Raw genomic sequence first — 22,942 nt, 5'->3', positions numbered from 1 at the left:
TCTTTCCAATACGAAAGATCCTAAAAGATATTTCTTTTTGTACAATGATGTCACTCGCCTTATTCGTGTACTATTGGTGGTGGCATACCAATTTCTGTTACTTTTGGCAAGTCCTTAACCCTACACCAAACTTGCGTAGGTGTCAACATACATGGTGCCTCATCCCTTTCTACTTCCCCCTTTTTTGAAGGCATTTTTGTTCCTTCTAAATGCATGATCACTAGGTAAAAACCTACGATGACAATCAAACCAAGAAGTTTTTCCCCCATTTGCCAACTAGAAGGCCTTTGTGTTCTTCATGCAATACAGACATGCTAATCTACCATGTGTCCTCTAACCAGACAACATGCCATAAGCAGGAAAATCATTAATAGTCCACATCAAAACTGCCCTCATTATGGAATTTTGCTTTCTTGAAACATCGTAAGTGAGAACACCATTCCACAACTTCTTTAGATCATCAATCAAAGGTTATAAATAAACATCAATACCAATCATTGGATTAAATGGTCTGGTACGACACAACTCAAACATATAAGGTTTAGTCACACACATTTATGGAGGAAGATTGTACGGGGTAACAATGATTGACCAACAAGAATAAGGTGAAGAAGATGCTTGAAAATATGGGTTAAATTCATATGTGCATAAATCAAGTCGCACATTCTGTTGATCAATAGCAAAATTTGCATGTACCCGATCAAAGTGCTTACAGGCTTCACCATTAGAGGGATGACGTAACATGTCCGAAGATCTTTTATTCTTTTAGTGCCATGTCATTTGGCTTGCAGTTTGCATTGATGCAAACATTTTATGCAACCTTGGTATTATAGGCAAATAGAACATCACCTTTACTGGAACTGGTTGTTTATTGCTTGTTCCAACAATCTTGGCACGATACCAGGGTACAAAATTTGCATTCAGTTAATGCTCCATTATTGTTATAATACAACATGCAATCATCCACACAATAATCAATCCTTTTAGCCTCCAATCCCAACTTCGATACTAACCTCATGGTGTCATAAATTTTTTTTGGCAAACAATCTTTTATATGTGTTACATCCAAAAGATTTTTGAAATAAACTCTAAGCACTGGTCAAGAACATTCCAATTGGACTTGCAAGCTAAAAGCCTAGTGGATATTGATCATTTTGAGTCTAATGCCCCTTCATACAATTGCTTATTTTCCTCCACCAATAAATTGTAAAATCTTTGAGTATCTTCATTTAGAGGTTCTTTTGTATTATTTGAGTTTGGAGCTTCAAATGTCTCAGGTTGCCTCAGAGCATCACACACCATCTCTTGCATTAACATAAATTGTTCACCTTAAGCCACATATTTTGCACTACTTGAAGCATTTTGTAGAAGCAAGCTTCATGATGATGAACCAAGCAATTTAGATGATGCCAAAAGCCCAAGTGATTGATTCAAGATTGATTCAAGACTTCAAGATCAAGCATCAAGAATCCAATCCTAGATTCAAGATTCAAGAGAAGAAATCATGAAGCAACAAGTCAAGACTTCATATAGGATAAGTATTAAAAGAATTTTTCAAAAACCAAATAGCACAATTTTGTTTTACAAAAGAATTTTCTCAAATTTTCTAAGTTACCAGAGTGATTACTCTCTGATAATCGATTACTAGTTGACAGTAATCGATTACCAGTGACCAGTTTGGTTTTCAAAATGTTTTCAAATGATTTATAACGTTCCAAAATGATTTTTAAATAGTGTAATCGATTACACTATATTAGTAATTGATTACAAGTGAATCTGGACGTTGGAATTTAAATCCAATTGTGAAGAGTCACAACTTTGCATAAAATATATTTTGTAATCAATTACTCCTTTGTGGTAATCGATTACCAGTGAATAGTTTTGAAGAAAAAAGTTAAGAGTTATAACTCTTAACATGGTTTTCTCAAAAGTCATAACTCTTCCAATGGTTTCTTTGAGCAGACATGAAGAGTCTATAAAAGCATGACTTTGGCACACGTTCAAGGTGTGTGATATTCTTCCAGACAATCCTTTTTCACAATCTTTCTCTAACCATCACCCATTGTTTTTTCTTTGCCAAAAAGCTTTCTAAACTTTGTTTCAAAACTTTGTTTTTTCTGCAAGTGGAAATTCTACAGAAAACAAAAGTGTGCTATCTTTTCTTCCTTCTCCCTCTTGCCAAAAGATTCAAAGGACTAACCGCCTGAGAATTCTTTTGATTCTTCCTCTTCCCTTTAAACAAAAGATTTCAAATGACTAACCGCCTGAGATATCTTTTGTTTCCCCTTACAAAGATTCAAGGGACTAATCGCCTAAGAATTCTTTGTCTTAACACATTGGAGGGTATATCCTTTGTGGTACAAGTAGAGCGTACATCTACTTGGGTCGTAATACTGAGAACAAGAGAGGGTACATCTCTTGTGGATCAGTTCAAGTGGAGGGTACATCCACTTGGTTGTTCAAAGAGAACAAGGGAGGGTACATCCCTTGTGGATCTTTGCTTGTAAAGGATTTTACAAGGTTATTGGAAATCTCAAGAACCGGTGGTTGCTTGGGGACTAGATGTAGGCACGGGTTGTTGCCGAACCAGTATAAAAACTTGCGTTTGTTTTTCTCTTCCCTACACTCTTTATTTTTCATTGTGCAAGTTTTATTTACGCTTTACTTTTGTCTAAGTTATTATTTTTGTTCTTTACTTTCTCATAACTTAGTGGTAAAGTCAAATTGAATCTAGTAACATTAAGAAGGATAAATTTTTAATTGGTCGAGACACGTTCATAATTAATTCAACCCCCCTTCTTAATTATTCCGAGACCACTTGATCCAACACATTTATGTAACTATTGTCATCATTTAAATCAACATGCATAATCTCTTCTCCATGATCAATTCAAATCCAATAATTAGGCTTGGACCCATTTATGTAAAGGTGAACCTTCACAACTTTATCCTCCAAAATCCTAGTACAATCACATTTGACACAAGGACATTTGATCCCCCATCATAGTGATAACAATCCTGCTTACTAGCTTTGCTTACAAACTCTTCAACCCCTCCACAAAAGACTCTTTTAAACCGCTTCTACAACTATAACATCTATCGTACATCCAATGACAATTGGAATGAATATAATTCATGTTCTCTATATTTAAGAAAAAAAAATGCGAACATTCATAAATCACACATAATCTTTGAGTGATCTCTATTATTAGTAGAAACAATTTTGATCATGTTTTAGATGAAAGAAAATCACATACATAGTGTTTGACTTTCTAAATGAACAAAGCATGTGGAATATAAATAACATAACCACAACCATAAATATACTTAACACATTTAGAATATAAAATTTCAAGCAATTAGAATAAAAAAAAAGACCATAACTAACTTGAACAATGGAATGTACGTGTAAATAAGGAAGCGATCACGTAACACAATGTCACCTGTGAACCTGGGAGAGAAAGTAAAAAGTTTAAAAATGATTATCTATACACTATCTAAAAATGCTTATAATGGGAAATTATAGTAAATGTGTCTTGCAAGTAATCAACATCATTTATGAAGCACAATTAATATTCTACTTAAGAATAATATTCTTAATTAGTATCACAATTAATTTTCATTTATTTTTAAATAAAAATAGTCTTACAATTGTTTAAAATTTTAATTCTGTCGATTTAAAATAATAATCTATAATTTTTCACATATATGCAATGTTTTGATTCAATATGCAAAAATAAGGAACCAATAGTAGAATCACTATACAACTTTCATTTCTTTTATAAAGCATGTGTATAGCCAATTATTATATAATTTGATTCTATTAAATCTACATATCATTCACTGATGTATTATTCTTTTGGAACGCAGACACTCATTTTTTAGCAGAAAAATATCCGCTCCACGCAACTGATATGGACACAAAAAGAAATTTGTTGATCACATGATCATTATAGTCATTTTCCTTGAAAAAAGGTCAAAAAAATCATTATGCAAATTAATTAATCATAATAAAAAAGAAAAACGTCTATTTAAATGTTTTGTTTACTTTTTATGTAACCATGAAAGTGGCCATAAAAAATTTATTTGTACAAATATTTTAAAATATACAAAATCTTATATTCGATTTTTTTTTCACTTTTTACATGCACAATTCAGATAGATAGCTTTGATAAGTACATTAAAATAAAATTAGGAAGAACAAAAAAATTAAAGGCACTTCTTTACTGATGGTTCATATATAGGTTGAACTGATTGCCATTTACAATGTGGAAAAAACAAAGTAAGATTGGAGTAAAGGCTAAAATGAATTATGATTATAGCTTTTACAAAAGTATAGTCGAATATTACAATTGGGAAGGGAGAATTTTGGGTTATGGCAATAAACAAGTGGCTTAGAACTCTGACTTTGGATTTCCTTTTTGAAGATGAACAAGCCATTAGTATCTAATATTAACCCTAGTAAACATCCAACAATTGTATACACTATACACTATACACCTATGCATCCCCCTTTCTTTTTTGGTGAATAAAGAATTTTTCAATTTTAATACAAAAGAGAAGATCCAAAATTTTAAAAAGGATACACCATAAAGGATTCTAACAACTTTTTCATATGGAAGAATAAAAGTCAGCAGAGACAAAACTTATATATATATACGAAAAGGGATGCATGGAATTTATTAAAAATAAAACAAAAATTGTTGTTGGGAAAAGGCATAATAGAAGAAAAGGGACAAAGGACTTAACAATACAATTCATGTGCACTAGCCACTAATAACAGATGGTCCATGAGCCATCGAGAAGGTGATGAAACTCAAATATCATCACATCTTTATATGAAAAGTAACTTAGGAATGGAACTGCAGACTTGTAAAACAATCTCTCTTTCTTTTTTTCTCCTTTTTTTTTCTTTACTTTTCTTTTCTTGTTTCTGAGTTTAATCATTTGGTTCAGTTGCAGATTCTCCCCTTTGAAATTGGGTTTAGAACTTAGAAGAATAGATAAATACAACAGCTGCCGACATTTGAACATAGGCGTGGATATACCCATACGTCTCTACACTCCACATATAATGACACAACTCTACACTATCCTCATGTTCACCAAATACCACTTCTTTAGATGTTGCGTCCCCACATCATCCACTCCATCCAACTTAATATTAGTTTTACTATCCAATAAAAAACGAATGCTTCTAGTATGGACCAGTAGTTCATGTCTTCCATGGTGGACCATTTTTAAGAACCACTACATTCATCTAATTCCTACAGTTTTATCCTACACCCTCAGAATTAGATTCAACCCCCTTTCTCTACGACAACTGTTCGCCGCTGTTGGATGTGATTCCCAACATCGACGTTTTAGTTTGTTTTTCTCCCTTCTTTAGTTTCTCCTCAAAACAAAACATAAAAACAAAAATTCTAGAACAATGCATATATACCTGTATGTGGGCTCGACAGATGATTGGCGAATGAGGCTTAGAGGATGCACAAATGGCATTCAGAGGATGCAAATGAAGGTCATAGGCCACGACGGAGTCAGTGAATGACTAAGACATAGGAGGTGCAATCCTTGTAACCAAGAAAGCCACAAATCGGGGAGAAGGATATGAACAGTGATAAGCGAAGAAACCAAAGTCCCTGGATCCCTATTTCATCGGTAAAATTCGTCAGATATATTTAGATTTTCGCCAGAAACATGGGTAAAAATCCGTCAGTAATTTTAACTTTCCAACGAAATTTATTCCTTCAGTAAATTCCGTTGGTAATTTAAATATTTCCAGCAGAATATTTTCCATGGGAAATGTTTCATTGGAAATAAAGATTTTTCTTGTAGTGAATTGAAGTACCAAAAGGAGTCAACAAAAAACAATAACCAACAATAATCCATTTGATAAAAGAGTGAGACAATTGCAAAGAAAATTAGTTTCCTATCGGTTACTACTCCTTGAAACAACTGATGAATGACATAAACAACTGTTGGTGCATAATTAGTTGTAGTCGTTGCATAACCATAACAAGTGTGTTATTGAGGTGATCATGTAGATAGAAAACAACTAAAGGTCAAGCTTCTAGAACCAAAGTTAGCTTTAACAACTACTGCAAAATTGGTGCTAGAAGCAAGAGTCATCTCAATTGATACAAAAATGACTAATACAAGATGATCACTTGGTAGTGGAAGTTCATTTTGTGGAAAAACCTTTTATTGAATGACTTGTTAGATTAGCCTCTTTTCCTTATTTGGTTATTGGTGTTAACAACATAATTCACTTTTTGTGGTCAACAACTAATAACTCTTGGAAGGGATGTGCTTGTTGAAGAAGGAGAATGACTAACTTGGAAATTCCACATCAATTACAACAAGCTATTTATCTCTAGAAGGACTAACTTTAAACATTGTAATAATACTATATTTGTAAGGTTGGAAAGAAAAGAACAATACATTGAAAATGATTGGTTTGGATATCAAAGCCTTCGTGCTTTTTCCTTTTTGTATTTTTGGCCTTGATGGGTTAGTTGTAGAATCATTAGGCGCATTATTTGTCAGTTGGCCTACATTGACGTGCAGAAAGTACTTGTTTGTTATCCATGAAAGAACTATTTGCAAGCTAATAACTTGATTAAGATCATTAAGGAAATGGGCAAATCAATTTACAAAGGCCAGAAGTTAAAGATAAATACAATAACTCAAGTTCAAGATTTTGGATGTTTGGTGCTTATTGTCAAATAGCCATTGCATAAATTGTAGGAAGGTTGAGAAGCTAAAGTTTTAGTACAATGTTTGTTTTTTCTGCCATCATTTGTAATGAGTAATTATTGAATTAGTTGTTGTCGTAACTGAATGAGGCAGAAAGGGCGGGGGGGGGGGGGGGGGTAAATATGTGTAGGTCCCACATTTTTCTCTTCCCTCTCTCCTCAAACGCTGCTTCTTTCTTCTTTCTTCTTCCTTCGTCGTGGCCTCCTTCCCCACCGCTGCAACCTTCTTCTTCTTCCTCTGTCACGACCTCCTTCCCCCTTCCCCTCCGCCATAACTCACCCCCTTCCTCCTTTCCCTCAGCAGCGAACCACCCCTTTCCCCCTTCCTCTCCACCGCGACACCCCCTTCTGTCGGTATGTCTATTTTTTTCTTTTTTTTTGTTTTTGTTGTTTTGGTTTGTATTTTGCTTTCTTCTTCTTCGTCTCCTTCTGTCTGATTTTTTGGTCTTTGTTCTCCTCTCGTGTTTTGCTATTAGGGAGAGAGAGTATTGGAGATCTATCCAACTCTTTTATTGGTAGATCTAGTGAAGACCAGATCTTGAGCTCAAGATCCTTGTTCAAGAGCTGGCACTAAAGTTGCTCTTATTAGGAAACAACTGATGTGCCTTGTAAACAACTAACACTTGCTTAGAAAACTTTATAAATAAGACAAACTTAGATGTAAAGGAGGACCACAACCAAATAAATCAAATTACTTTTCTAGTCATTTATCTTTTATTTATCCTTTATTTACAACTTCCCTTTTACTGTTTTCAGCCATTTATAACTTTCCTTTATCGTTTTCAACCGTTATAGATTTTGTTTACCCTTTCAACCATTTACAACTTTCTTTACAGCTTTCAACTGTTTACAACTTTCCTTTACCGCAATTTCACATATGAGTAGTCTAGCATAGAAACTTCAATTCATCAACTTTTAAAAAGATTTTTGGAGTGGACTAGGAAACCAATTGAGGTACAAAATCTTTTTCTCAAGTCAGACGCTTAAATGGAATCACTCGTTGTTCACACCAACAAATATGTTTACCTCTTTGTCTCTTATATCTATATATATATGTGTGTGTGTGTGTGTGTGTGTGTGTGTGTGTGTGTGGATTTTGCTAAAAGATATGTGTGCATTAGCAACTTACATCAAATTTTTTAAGACAATAAACCCTTACCTTTTTGTTTCATCAATTTATTCGAAGTATAAAATATTAATTTAGGATTGAATTTAAGAAAATAAAAAAAAATCATTTTCTATCTCCTCTGCCTATCACTACTAAAAAATGACATTTTTACAATGCGTTATTTAAGTCGGTTATAAAATGATTGTCATTGTAATAGATGCAGTGACATTCTTGTTAATACTGAACACATTTCAAAAATGGTTTTTACAAAATTGACTTTGAAATTTCAAAATGAAGATCATCATCATTTTGAGCTTCCAAAGTCGTTTTCGCAAAAACCGTTTTTGAAATGTGTGGAGTCTTCAAAGATGATTTCACTAAAGCCGTATGAAATTTCATTTTCAAGTCGTCATTAAGCTAGCCATGTCCTGGTTGTCTTTGCCAAAGAAACTTCCTTTTTCTTAGTGACTTCTGTTTCGCTCTTGACTGGTTGGTGAAGCTTGTGTTGGGTGAGCTTGTGTCCACTGACAACCTATTTCGACCGTCTCACTTGGTCGCCTTTGGCAGCTTGTGCTTCATTGGTATACGTCCATTCCATTTTATTTGTTTTCCATGTAATATATGTTTCTGCTTTCGGTGAGCCTCTGTTTCTGCTTTCGGTTTTGAGATTATATTAGTTGATGTCTTTGCTGTTTTGTTGGCATGCGTTAGGGCTTTGGAAAAAGCTAAAGTCCGATTGTGTTAAATGTGGAAAAATGTGTTAGGGCTGTTTCGGTTTTGAGACTCTATTTTGTTGATTTATGTTGTCTGTGTAATTTTGATAATATGATATAAAGGTCAAAAAGGTAGTCATACATGTAAGATTATTTTAAGCTCTGCTGAATACAGGTCAATTTGTGATTTTTTTTTTCGTGTTTGTGCCTTACTTTATCAGTTGGGTACAATCGGAAACATGTAATGGTAAGTTGTGCTGTTTGTTCTTGCCAGAGGCTACAACATGTGTTGCACAGTCTGATATAGTTGAGATTGCTTTCCAATGAATCGAGATCTCTTCGTGTCGTACTATTGTGGCCACCTGTCTCTTGATATTTGTCTCTCAACAATCTCAACTGCTTTTGCAGCAATATGTGTTCTCTTCATCTTTATGCATGCAACCGTGAGCTGCAATAGGCATATTTCATGTTAAAAACTTGAACCTGATATTTCGAACTTGCAATAGTTGAATAAAGAAACCAGGTACACTAACAAAAAGGATTTTACATGTACATTAAGTAAACGGGACATTTACTGCTAAAAAAAAGACAACAAAGCTCATTCACTAAAATGTCTAGATGAAAGAAAATGTACACAGGATATATTATAATAATGAATTTGGTTCCTCTTAACTGAGTAAAAGTAAGTAAACTTAATCATTGATATTTCAACATATGTAATATTGACCATTGTTTTTCTCATTAAAGACTGTTATTAATTATTTTACTCTATAAAGTAAATTACTCACTTTAGAGAAACCAAATTCTATAATAATAGTAAAGGTGAAAAAGAGGATAGAAGCTTTAAATAAAACAATTTTGACTAGAGAGACTTGAGTGTACCAAAATTTGTCACTGTAAGTACATGTTCTTAGGATCACTGCCTGTGATTATCTGCCACTCCTGACCATGAAGTGCAGGATAACAAATCTTGAATGGTATCTCTACCACCCAATCTGACCATTTGGCCTCAATAATGATGCAATCCTCCCTAGGAAGGGACTAGTCACTAGAGCCATGAGCAAGAGGCTCTAAGAGGATTGGGCTAGAGCTGCTGAAGAAGGCCCTAGGGTTCTCATGAACCTCAGGGTAGATTTCTGAACCCATGGGCCAACGTTGGGTCCAATTATCTTTGTACATATTAGACTAGGATGTCATTATATTTGGTCCTTGTATTTAGGGCTCTATAATGTAGGTAGGATACCCTAGAAATATAGGATTTTTCAGCCCTTGTATTTTAAGGCACCTAGACTAGTTTTTGTATTAGGTGTAGTTTTGTAATTTCACATGCACTAAGTGAATATTTGATGTGTGTAGTTGGAAATAAATTTAATTGAATTGGTTGAAGCACAATCCAATTAAATTTCATAGGGGGAGGTGAGCATTTGCTTACTACACCCCATCGCCACATCATATAGTCACACTTTGTGCATGTCCTTCATGCATTACATGCCTCATGACACCTAAGCACACTTAGTGGAGAATCTTGGAATTGATCTTGGATTAGTGGGCTGAACCATAACTAAAATTCACTAATCATAATTAGTGAAATTTTGGCTCCAAAGTTTGGCTCCACAAATTCAATTTCAAATTCAAGTGAAATTTGAATTGAAATTCAAATTTCCCTCCAATTTTGTGTAACACTTAGGCTATAAATAGAGGTCATGTGTGTGCATTTTTTTCAACTTTGATCATTTGAATATTAAACTTCAGATTTCAGAGCTCATTTAGAGCACAAAATTTCGTGCTCTTCTCTTCCTCTCCCTTCATTTTTCTCCTTCTTGCTCCAAGCTCTTATCCATAGCCTCCTATGGTGGTGAGCTTCTTCTAGACTCATCTTCTGCTTGAAGTGGCGTCTCCTCTCTCTCTTCCTTTCTCCATTCCGCTGCCATTCATCTTCCAAGAAGCAAAGGAATCCATTGATGAAGAAGATCCTAGGCCTACAAGCTCCAATGGAGCTTACATCAAATAAGATCCTATATGGCATGTGATTGCTCCTCTGTGGCCAAACTATTTACGATAGACGTAAATAGACCACAAGTTTCCCGGTGAAAAAAATCAGAAATCCATGTGAGCAGGTTGTAGGTTGCCAATTAAATAGCCTCCTTTGTTTGGCATCTAGTCCACTAACCAAGGAGAAATATGGTTTGGGTATATGTTGAACTTATTAACTGCATCATATGAGTACTCCTATGTCTTGTAATGGTAAATCTCATTAAATGTTTTCAAATCAATCCAATAGTATTCTCTAATATGAAATGATAGAGCTGCCAGACGATTGTTCAGTGCCTGTATAAGATCATGTGATCCATCCTCTGGACTAAGCATCCCACGTGCACAAATTAAGGCATAATAAAACAGTGCCCAGAAACAGAAAAATTAACAAAAAGCAAAAGAGAATACAAGTTAGAGAAGATTACTTGAACACTAATTTCATCTTTAATTTTAAGTTTCTCTAATTGTGTGTCATATTATCACGTGATTCCTTCATTTTCCAGAGTTGAGAATTTATTTTATGAAAAGATTGTTGCATTCTCATGTGACTTAAACAAAAGTATTTGAGAAAGGCATGCATAGTGAATAAGATGTAGGTGTAGAGGTCTGACGGCACAACAACTGTTAGTCAATTAACTGTTAGAATGGTGAAATTACACAGCTTTGTCTAGTCCAACTTCTGTGCAAACTTGTGTGTCAGTTTTTCACATATATTTGTCAAGATAAGGAAAGAATGCTTATTTCTAAGCTTACAGAATTAGCCATCATGTAGTATCAATCAACTGTTATTGAAGAGTATATCAAAAGTTCAAAATAGAAAAAAACCGCAGGGACCCTCTACTCATGAACCAGTCAAGCCTTAATCTGTGGAAAAAGATGCATCCTTTTTGTAATTTCAATAAGTTATTGCTTTAATTTTTATGCCCGGTATCATTTTAATATTTACTATTCAGATGGATTAGCTTTTGATATTGTTTAGTTTATTTATCACCACTCCTTTACAAAAAATGAAGATTTTATGAACTCTAATGTATATCAGATAATTGACTGTTGCTGCTTCCTACAAATATGAATTCAGCCAACACTTTTATTCTTCAATCAATTCAAACTCAATATGAAGTTGAAAATACCTTAAATTTTCCAACCCTATTAAAAAAAAGTTTTAAATACAAAAATATATCTAATTGACTAATACCACTACCATCTTCCCAAAAACAAAAACAAGATAACTCAATCACAAACGATACAGGAATGCAGGTTCTCAATTTGATCTTGCTTCTTGAAAAAATGGTGCACACAAATGCATCATTTCCCTCCTATCTAAACAAATGTATAATCATGAATGCACAAAAAATTTTCATTCCTGACCTTAGAACATACATATTTACAAATATCATACAATTGAAGAAAGAAAGGAAATCTTATTTACCTGAATCTCCAAAGGATGCCCATGAATTCCCATCCTTTGATCTATCATGCAAGAACCATTAGTTACTAATAAGGTTGGGAACATGTCAAAGCCATCAGCAAGACATAACTTCAACATCATCTTAATTCCTATTTGCACATCAACTCTCTCCCAAACTGATAGATCATCAGATCATTTTCCATATGCCCGTAATAAAATAATCCACCACAATCCTGAGATCATATATATGTTCAGCAATCCAAGGAGAGTTATGGTAACTTTCTTTGGCTATGTAAGAAAATATTTCTATTGTTTTCATTATTTATTTTACTTGAATCAACTGGAGCAACACGCCCAATGGATGCTTCTCCAAAGTTAGGATCCAAAACCTCTTTTGTTGCAGAATCATCACTGTCCAAAGGAACTGTCCTAACCTTAAAACTAGTAGGCATCAAACCTTGTCTTGGATTATGACAATCCATAGTTTTCTCCCAACTCTGAAATATGGATGTGTGGATTAAAGATAGTTTTCAGACCCTAATTTCATCCAGGTATAATATTTTTATCATTCGGATATGATGTTTTGTTCACTGCTAATTGAACTACGGTGTTTGGCATTGGTTGCAGCGCAAGGTCGAAGGGTCGTGTGGAAGCAAAGCTACCATGATGATTCACCAAGATGTTTTGATGATGCCAAAGCTTAAAGAGTTGTTTCAAGATTAAAGAATCAAGCATTCAAGATTCCACTCAAAGATTCAAGAATCAAATGAAGAAATCAAGAAGTATCAAGCCAAGTCAAAGTAGGTAGTAAAAAGTATTTTTAAAAAAAACATTAGAACACACTTTTTATTTTAAAAAGGATTTTATGAAATCTTCTAAGTTACCAGAGTTTTTACTCTATGGTAATCGATTACCATTTGGTAGTAATCGATTACCAGTGACCAGGATGGTTTTCAAACTGGTTTCAGTGCTTTGCAACATTCTAAAATGATTTTCAAATAGTGCAATCAATTACACTATATTATTAATCAATTACAAGTGAATCTGAATGTTGGAATTCAAATTCAATTGTGAAGAGTCACATCTTTTCATAAAATACATTGTGTAATCAATTACACCATTATGGTAATCGATTACCAGTGAATGTTTTTGAAGAAAATGTTAAGAGTTATAACTCTTAACATGGTTTTCTCAAAAGGTATCAAGGTTCTATAAATATAAGACCTTGGCACGCATTTTAAATATACAATAACATAGAAAAACACATCTGATTACACAGAATTTTCCACTTCTTTTCTCTTGCAAAACCTTTGCCAAATTCATTCTAAGTTTTTGTTCAATCTTTCCTTGAAGAAAGGAAAATTCTGCAAAAACAAAAATTGTGCTATCCTTCTGTTTTTCTCCTCTCCATTCATTCTCCCTCCTGCCAAAAGAATTCAAAGAACTAATCGTCTGAGAATTCTTTTGATTCTCCAAACAAAGAATTCAAAGAACTAACCGTCTGAGAATTATTTGCCCAAACACTAAATTCAAAGAACTAACCGTCTGAGAATTTTGTGTAAGAAGCGGATAGCTTCTTGGTTGTAATAGTGAACACAAGGGAGGGTACATCCTTTGTGGTTCGCTTCAAGTAGAGGGCACATCTACTTGGTTGTTCAAAGAGAACAAGGGAGGGTACATCCTTTGTAACTCTTTGCTTGTAAAGGATTTTTACAAGGAAAGGAAATCTCAAGAGGTTGCTTGAGGACTGGATGTAGGCACGGATCATTGCCAAACCAGTATAAAACTTGTGTTTGCTTTCTTCTTCCCTACGTTCTTTACTTTTCTGTTGTGCACTTTATATTTCCGCTTTACTTTTGTCTAAGTTATTGTTTCTGTTCTTTACTTTCTCATAACTTAGTAGTAAAGCCTAATTGAATCTAGTAACATTAAAAAGATAAATTTTTAATTAGTCAAGACACGTTCATAATTAATTCAACCCCCCTTCTTAATTATTCTGAGGCCACTTGTTCCAACAGGTCGCTCTGGGTTGATGTTTGATTGTCAGATCCAGAAACAAAAGCCATAAGGAAAGGGGCAAAATGGTCATTTTTGGAACTTTCTAGGCCTAAACTTGCCCAAGTCAACATCTGGCTCGCCTGGGTCATGGAAAAGCTTCAGCCTGAAGCAACCAGCTCGCTTGGGCGAGTTTCCCCTACACCAAATGGCCTTTTCCTATAAATAGCCATGCAAGGGAGGGGTTTCAGGGGTTGGAAAACTGAGGAAAGAAAGGAAAAACGCAGAAAAGGAGAAAGAAAAGAAGGAAAAATTTAAAGTCGAGGTGCTGCTGAATCGAACCATGGATCGTTTCCTACATCCTTTCTTTTGCTAGCCTTGTACCCTATGCAACAGTCGGTTAGTTTTTCTTAAGATAGTGATGTAATATATGTACCCTTATTAGGTCCTTTGTGAGATTATGTGTGCATTTATCTTCTTCACTTATCATTGGTAATTTCATTTTATCCGTAAGGCTTGGTTCTAATTGGTCACTAGTGTCATGAAATTGGTTTTTTTAGTATGACTGGAAAGTAATAAACAAAACCAAAATGAAAAAAAATCAATTCACAATCAAGCTTCTTTTCGTCAAATATCACTGAAGATCGTTTCAAGGTCCAACGCCTTAACAGTTCTCTTCGTTTTTTCAAATGAATTAAAATGTCATTTCAAGGTCCAACACAAACGACTTTTAGTTTGTATTTAAAATGAATCTTTCAAAAAGAAACATGAGTATTCTTATTAAAGAACTATGTAGGTCTTATTTTCTCATTGCACTCGGAGATATGTAGGAGTAAGGGTAACACCCTTGTCAATTAAAAAAAAATAATAAAAAATAAAAGAGGGAAAATAAATAATTTTGAGGTCACGTTGGTGGTAACTGCCACTTGTTTTTTCCCTAGGAGATGAACGTGATTTTATTTTATTTATTATTTTTTTTCGTCATCCCGTCGTAAGGTAGGTTGCGACAACAGTATATCAAAAACTAAGAACAAGATTCGAAGACATTACTTGCAACTGAAGCGTATAAAGGATAAAATTCCGAATGTGAAGTGAAATTGAAGTTGTGACTAGCATATAAATGAACGTGAAGCTGTTAGTAGAATATATGATGTGACACCCTCTACCCACACAAATAACGAACAAAAGGAAATAAAATCATGCGGAATTTTTTTTTTAAAACACATTGACTTTAAATTAATTTCAAAAGATAAAGGGTTCACATTCACTTAATGAAAACATATTAGAAATTGTTTGAATAAAATTAAAGTTATCCTGGCTCAAAACAAGGTCTTCCATGCCGAATAATAAAAAAAAAACTAAAACAGAAAGCATAACACAATTATATCGTTTACAGAAAAATCACATGTGAAGTAAAATCCTATGCCCCAATGTCACGCTTATCAGAGCATGTCTCTATCATAGAATAAGTTTCTCCGACTCTATCATGGAACTCATCATATGATGGCTCACCTGAAACAAAATGGCAATCAGCTCAAACACAAACACACACCGGGAGTGAGTTATCACATTCATATATAATAAAACAGTAGAGCATGCGAAACATATAATACTTAAAAATGAATTTATATAAATAACATCACTTCACAAAATCACACACATTATTTACACCCATTTGAGTTCACACACTCCAGAAAATAATATCAAATCACAATTGTTAACTCAATGAAAGTCAAACACAAGCGTTATGTGACAAATACACTAGACTCAAGCCTACATGCAATGTGGTACCATTTTTCAGTGAAAAACCTCGTCGGGCGCCTAGGAGTACATGACATGACATGCCTCACAATGGGTAAGTCAGGTCACTCTCACTAAGTGAAATCATAGGGAGACCAGTCAGGGTCACACTATTTTGCGAGAATGCTCCAACCATGTGGGATCGGCACAGGCTTAAAGGAGCACTCAAACCGGGTAACCACCAAGGCCTACACTTCGAAGAGTCTGTCAGGGCCTCTCCCTCCTGATTCAGGTCCAACCCAAAAAAACATTTGAACACACAAACTCTACCTATGAATTATGCAATGCACACAACTACTCAATTGTTTTCAAAACTCAATTTTTTTTTTCAAAATAATTTTAACTGATCGCGCTTCAAGTGATTAACTCGTCGGGTTCCCGCAGTGGATTCCATCACAACTCATCGCGTATTAACTCGTCGCCCTTAAAGGGTCTTACAGTTGTGTGATTACATAATTCATAGCTCACAACTCAATACAAACAACATCTCAACAATCATGTAATTTTCAATCCATTGTGTACCAGATGAGTATCACTTACACACAATCTCAATCACAATTTAATAATAAAATAATTTATGGCATCTCATGTATCCTACACATATAATTCAATAGTAACATTTACTTGACACAAAAAAATATAAATTAAATTGAAATATATTAATTCAACAAAATAAAATAAAATAAAAACTTCTACAACAATTAATTTATAAAGTAACAAAAATAATCACTATGAAACAATAATTTCTATAACAACCTTATTTTATTATTATTATTATTATTATTATTATTACACATCAAAGTAAAATGCCTACTTGAAATACATTAAGACAAAAATAAACAGAGTACCAAACCATTTTTTTTATACTTTCAATATTTCTTAATGTTCAAAATATATTAATTCAACAAAATAAAAAATAATTATTATTACGCAATAAGTTTACAACAGTATTTAATTTATTTTATATATATATATAACTAAAAAAGCAAAAAGCATGCGTATCAATATTACTATGGCTGCACTTACCAGTATAATATCTTTAATGATTAACATATTAAATATATATTATTGCACCTTGAAAGGAAAATTTAGCTGCTGAAATCTGTCTATCAATTTAATGTGAAGAAAACAGTAGTGTAAGCATATTTTTTGCAATTTAAAAGGAATGTTTATGCTGTAATTTAATTATCAATTTAATATGCAGAAACAGTATCGTATCAAACATATTTGATGCACTTTAACGTATCAAAGTTTTCTTTTTAATTGCTGCAGTTTTGTTATACTGTTAAAACATTCGAAAGCAATTATGTCATTAGTAATAATGCTTACATGACACAAAATACATGTAATTTAAATCAAATATGCTATTTTCAATTAAATAGAACCTCTACAACGATTAATTTGAGATATAGCAAAAATAATTATGATTAAGCTATAATTTTACAAAAATATTTAATTTATTATTATTCATATATAACTAAATAAAATAAAATAAAATAATAATTCCACAATAATAATTTCACTGGACACGTACAGTGAAATTAAACTTTCACCAAAAGCATGATACCATATATATATATATATATATATATATATATATATATATATATATATATATATATATATAACGAACATGTAGATTGTGTACTGTAGATGGGAATTGCAAATGATAACAATTCACTGACACATTCCAATAAAAAAGTAATTCACAAGTGCAAAACAACAAAAATTACACGTGTTAATATACAAAAAGAATCAAGTAATAACAATTTCCAATTAAAAAAAATCTGATATACACTAAAAAAAATATCATATCAGGATACACTAAGCAGGATCATAGAATTTCATGATAGAAGATATTACACTCAATTTAGCGTATGAAATATTCAATTGAAAGGATTCATGAATTAAAATTTTATAAAAAAAAACAACCCAAAATACCCAAAAATTGATCCTCTAGAGATCCCTAGACATGTTCATTCTAATCCCCAATCGTGAGTAATTCATCTCTTACCTCGATGTAGTCACTTAAATGTTCTCCGTTAGCAATTGTGGCGTTTATGGTGCTCTCTAGAGCTCCTCCTCCAGTTGCTTTGTTAGGGTTCTTGTGCATCAGAAGAAGAAAAAGGAACAAAAGTGTTTTGTAAAAGCTGCTCTAGGTTAACATTTGACTTATATAGCGAGAAATTATGACCTATTTACTTTTACTTATTTATTTATTTATTAATTTTATTTATTTATTAAAAGTTACGACTGTTACATATGAAATTGTGGGTTTTGCACTAATATACTCAGTTGACGATGACCCCATTGTTGTTTGCTTTTGTTTGTAGATTGACAGTGTTCGAATTTGGGTGTTGATAGAATTATAATGGTGATTGTTTGAACTTTGCTTTGCCTGTTGTGATACCAAATTTAGAATGGTATAAAGTACATGTATATGTATTTGGCTGGTGTTTGCATATTGTATTTTAAAAATTTAAATATTTATTTTGTAGGTAAAGAATGATGTGTATTTTGCCTATGCAAACTATTATTGTTGGTGACGATTGTGCACTACGCATCACTATACTTTTTGTTTTGACGAAACTCAGCATCTTTTGAGGTATGTATGTCAATGTAACACTTAATTACTTATTAAATGTTTCATTATATATGACTATTGTTTTACATTAAAGTTATGTGCATTGCGAGTGAACCTTAGTCTCCCGTTTGAGATTTAATACTACGATTAATACGGACAGTTTGGATTAATCATTGTATTGAATCTTGGATTGTCCATTTGAAAAGTTTGGGAAGAGTCATTTTTATACGTAATTGATACTTATAGCTTAACAATGTTGTGTTGAATTTGATGAAATTTCGATTAATTGCATATCGCTTTGTTCTCCAGGTACATACTTGATCGTGGGGAATTTAACACACCGCTTTCTTGTAGTGTACTTGGAGACCAATGCAATATGCTGCTGAAATTTTATCAAATTTAACAAAACATATTTAACATGTATGTATGAATTATGTATAAAAAATTTCTTCCCGAATGGGATAGAGCCACACCTTTTAAGAAAAAAGTGAGATCTTCATGCATGTAGGTAGTTAACCTTGTAAGTATTACAAACAACGAAACATGGATCGAAGTTGGATGAAAGCATGTCGCATAAGTGATGAGTATGACAATGAAGTTGAACAATTCTTGCAATTTGCTGAACGATATGCACCGATTATCCGTGGGAAATATTTTTTTCCATGTGTCAAATGTGGGAATGGGAGACGACATTCACTAAATGAAATAAGACCATATCTTATATGTGAGGGGATCATTTCGAATTACACAAAATGGATTTGGAATGGTGAATAGGCATATGTGACAATAGCTTCTCATACTAACCCAGTTGATGAAGACATCGAAGATCGTATAGAAGAAATGATACACGATCTTGGACAAGAGGGTTTTCGGCAAGCACATGCACCTTTGTATGAGCAATTACAAGTTGATTCTAAAAAGCCTTTGTATCTGGGGTGCACTAGTTTTACATGGTTGTCAGTGATGTTAGATTTGGTAAACTTGAAGGCAAGACTTAGTTGGAGTGACAAAAGCTTCACTGAATTGCTTGTTGTGTTGAAGAAAATGTTGCCTGAAAATAATACTTTGCTGAAAAATCAGTATGAGGCAAAGAAGATCTTAAGTCCTGTGGGCATGAAGTACCAAAAAATACATGCATGCCCTAATGATTGCATATTGTACAAAAATCAATTTTCCGACATGCGTAAATGTCCCACATGTGGTGTATCACGGTACAAAGCCAAGGATGATGAAGGTAGTCATCATGCAACCACAAATAATGACCGTCCAACAAAGGTATATTGGTATCTTCCAATAATTCCAAGGTTTAATCAATTGTATGCCAATGCACATGATGCCGAAAATCTTACATGGTATGCAGATGGCAGAAAAAGTGATGGATTGCTTTGGTATCCAGCTGATTCACCCCAATGGAAGACTGTTGATCGATTGTTTCCAGATTTTGGGGATGACCCAAGAAACTCGAGGCTCAGGCTTGCTTCAGATGAAATGAATCCTTTTGGTAACTTAAGCACTAACCATAGTTCATGGTCTGTTTTGCTGATGATTTACAATCTCCCTCCTTGGTTGTGAATGAAAAGAAAATACATTATGTTGTGTATGATGATAGCGGGTCTAAGACAACCAAGAAATGATATTGATGTTTATCTGACTCCCTTGATTGAAGACTTAAAAACATTGTGGGTAGACAGGGTTGATGTGTTTGATGGGAATCTCCAACAAACGTTCAAGTTGCGTGCAATGGTATTTTGTAACATTAATGACTTTCCAGCATATGGAAATTTAAGTTGATATAGTGTTAAAGGACATCATGCATGTCCTGTATATGAGAAAGAAACAAGCTACATCTAACTGAAGCATGGAAAGAAAACAATGTATACTGGGCATCAAAGATTTCTCAATCATTATCACCCGTATCGACGATTGAAAAAAGCTTTTAATGGAAGCTAAGAGTATGAAAGTGCGCTGAAACCCTTAGCTGGAAACAAAGTTCATGATTGAGTGAAGGACATTCTAACTATATTTGGGAAGACCCAAAAGAAGGATGCATCTGACAAGAACATATGGAAGAAAATGTCAATATTCTTTGATCTTCCATGCTGGTCTGATCTTGAAGTTAGACATTATATAGACGTGATGCATGTGGAGAAAAATGTCTATGATAGTTTAATTGACACCCATCTTAACATTAAAGGCAAGACAAAGGATGGTTTGAAGTCTCGTGATTGTTAAGAACCTTGTATCTGTGAATGATCTGAAATTGGTAGGATCGAAATCTCATGATTGTCACGTGTTAATGCAACAACTCTTGCCTGTTGCAATTCGAGGAATCTTGTCTGACAAAGTTAGGGTTTCCATTACTCATTTGTGCTTTTTCTTTAATGCTATTTTTCACAAAGTTATTGACCCTCAAAAGTTAGATGATTTGGAGAATGAGGCGGCCATTATCCTTTGTTAATTAGAGATGTATTATTCTCCTTCATTTTTTGACATAATGATGAGAATCCTAAAACTACCCAAATACGGGGACCTATGACTAGGAGTAAGACCAAACAGTTAGTGGATACCCTCCAACAAATGGTATTAGGCATACTTAACAAGACCCAAGTGGAGCCGGATGAAGGCCTAGAGGCAGAGACACTACTAAGAATATTAATTGTTGCTGAAGGCACAGACTAATTTAAAGGCCCAAGACAAATATGTTCCTTTTTATATTTCTATTTTTTTCATTGCCATTTTGGCCCAAACTGATTTGAAGGCCCATGTCTATTTCTACTTTTTTTTTGTTCAGATACATTATATGTATTGATTTCGTTTTCAATAGAGGGACTTTTAGCATTTGATAAAATTTGGTGAGAGTTTCTCTCTGGGTTCCTTGTTGAACCAATCTCAGACTTATCAAGGTAATCCTTGTGGCGTTTACTCTGACTTATCTTCCCTCGCCGGAAGTGGCGTCATCCAAACTCTGTAACCTGTATCAAGCAATCCTTTCCTAGTAAGGATCACATCATCTGGTATCAGAGCTTTGGTTCTTGTTACAGGTTCTATCCTATCCAATTTTTATTTTTTTTCTCTTTGTAATTTGTCTCAGGTTCATGTTTTGTTCTGTTATTTGTATTCTTGTTGTGTTCTTGTTTGCATCTTGTTGCGTTTTTGTTTGTGTTCTTGTTTTCGTTCTTGTTCTTGTTCTTGTTTCTTTCAGATTCTGTGTCAAAAATTCTGTTTGAATTCTGTTTGGGGACAATTTGGTTTACCGAAAGAATTTTGGGGTTTAGGGTTTAGTAGGCTCTTGAATCTATTTGCCTATTGAACGAATTGCTTGATTGCCTCTTGAATTTGGACCAATGGGATTGATTGATTGAAGAATAGTCTATTATCTTAGACGAATTTTAAAAAAGAAAGCATTATATAAACAAAAAAAAGAAAAAATAAGTTGCAGAAAGTTTGAAAAAAAAAGTGGGTGTTTGATCTTTAAACATGAATTTGAGGTAGTTAAAGACATTTTTTGGCAAATCTGTTATCTAAATCTGTTATCCAAATTTGTTATCTAAATCTGTTATTCAAATCTGTTATCCAAATATGTTATTCAAATCTGTTATCCAAATTTGTTATCCAAATATGTTATTCAAATATGTTATTGAGTCCGTAATAATTAAGATGTTTTTCCTGTTCGATTATCTTGTGCATCCAATTTGATTCATCCAATAACTTAAGAAGGAGTGAGCAGTAAAAGGCAAGAGTGAAAACATCACACAAAAGCCTATATTGAGAGCATCAAACACGAGTGTGCTTCAATCAAAAAGAGAAACATGTGAGTAAAGTATGGAGATGTCCTGAAACCTTTGTTTAAATTACTGCAAATTTTTATGTTCCTTAATTATGGCAGGAATTGGTGACGGTGGTGGTGAATATCATCAACTGGGCGGATCTCAGCATTTTTTACTGGACATGATTACTACACAGATGCAACGTTTGCTGAACTGTAACAATGAAAAGCTCTATGAGCGAATTGAAGGATTGGAGAACCAATTGAATCAGAATGTTGGAAGACATTATGGTGGGAACAGAGGGGGCAATGATGGACCCAAGCAAAACAGAATGGAGGGGCTGGACAGAATTGAGGGAGTAAAACTCAATGTACCTCCTTTCAAAGGCAGGAGTAACCCAGACGCCTACCTTGACTAGGAGATGAAGATTGAGCATGTATTCTCCTGCAATGATTATACTGAAGAGCAGAAGGTGAAGTTAGCAGCAGCTGAATTCTCAGACTATGCCCTTGTTTGGTGGAATAAAAATCAGAGATGATGAGAGAAGAAGGGCGGGAGATAGATACATGGACTAAGATGAGAAGGGTTATGCGAAAGAGGTATGTTCCAACTAGCTACAGTAGAACCATGCGACAGAAACTCCAGAGGCTATGCCAGGGAAGTCTGACTGTGAAGGAATACTACAAAGAGATGAAGATGGCACTAGTGAGGGCAAACATTGAAGAGGAAACTGAGGACACAATGGCTCGTTTTTTGAGTGGCCTAAATCTTGACA

The 22,942-nt window shown here is 33.9% G+C and overlaps 1 pseudogene; it reads right to left on the bottom strand.

Moving 5' to 3' along the window:
* Nucleotides 1-8,856: 8,856 nt before the first annotated feature.
* LOC114368173 lies at nt 8,857-15,132 on the bottom strand (annotated as a pseudogene).
* Between the last annotated feature and the right edge of the window lie 7,810 nt (nt 15,133-22,942).

The sequence above is a fragment of the Glycine soja genome, chromosome 9, assembly GCF_004193775.1.
Source record: "Glycine soja cultivar W05 chromosome 9, ASM419377v2, whole genome shotgun sequence".
NCBI lineage: Eukaryota > Viridiplantae > Streptophyta > Magnoliopsida > Fabales > Fabaceae > Glycine > Glycine soja.
This window is presented reverse-complemented; position numbering and strand designations above follow the sequence as displayed.